The following is a 1,115-nucleotide window of genomic DNA, read 5'->3' as shown; positions in this document are numbered from 1 at the left end:
CGTTGACAACGTGACGGGACAACAGTGTAATGAGTAATTGAATGTATACGGACAAAATATTGTTGGCCTCGTGAGACGTGAATTATAGTGTTGTTATAGAGCGACTGTTGAAATTAAGTGTATCGTAAAGTTGTATTCGGAAAGAATAAACCAGTTTTATTAAGTAAGGACTTGTGTCGCTAAAGTTTCGTCGGAACGAAGTTACGGAAAATCAAACTAACGAACGGAGACGTAACAGTATTTTACGTACCATGATCGTGTTTTATTTAAATGGAGTCATTATTATGCTAATTTGGGTTTTGATTTCGTCTTTTTTGATTTAATTAACTCCTTAGTTCCGAATTTCCATATAAAACTATTTTGGCTGATTACATTTTGCCATTTTGCCTTATCGTTTTATCTCAAATGATCACTAGTTGGATATTTTTCCTTCTTTTATATGTGAACCTGTGTTATGCCAACTTTGAGGTTTTAAAGGACATTTTTATAGTGTATCATTTTTGTTTGTAAATGTTTTTTGTATCTATATAATCCTTATAAGGGACATTTCATTAAGTTTTCTTGTGCATACAAATAGATTTCATCTAATTGTTTAAAAGAGTAGAGTTATAATGAAAGATAGTATTTTTCTTGAAGAAAAGGGTTTATCTAACTTATTTATATATACATAGTACTGCTTGTTGTAAAAACACAAGTATAGAGGCCGACGTTTCGAAAGTCTTCCGCCTTTCGTCCTCAGACCAATGTGTAAAACAAAACAAAAAACAACATAACGTGGCAAGAATTTTGTTTGAACGAAGAAAGCAAAACATGAGAATTGCGAGCTCTTTCCAACATGGGTGTTCAGAAACAATCGCTTCCCTTCAACCCAGCAAGAGAAAAAATATTTGACTTCAGTGAATGTTCAGGATTACAAGTACGAGAGTTATGTCCAGGTAGTTGAAGAATTTAGCAAGGCCGTGAAGAAGGTCAGAGGAAGTCACATCGAACCTCTTTTATTTCTCATGTTGAGATTGTCTGTTGTTTGAAGTGTGAAAAGACCATGTTGATTAATTTAAAGTGAAAGTAAAAAGTAATTAAATGGCAGTTAAACTAATCACATTAAACTAAACGAC

The sequence above is a fragment of the Limulus polyphemus genome, unplaced genomic scaffold (genome assembly GCF_000517525.1).
Source record: "Limulus polyphemus unplaced genomic scaffold, Limulus_polyphemus-2.1.2 Scaffold2562, whole genome shotgun sequence".
Lineage (NCBI taxonomy): Eukaryota > Metazoa > Arthropoda > Merostomata > Xiphosura > Limulidae > Limulus > Limulus polyphemus.
Note: the sequence above shows the minus strand (reverse complement) of the source record.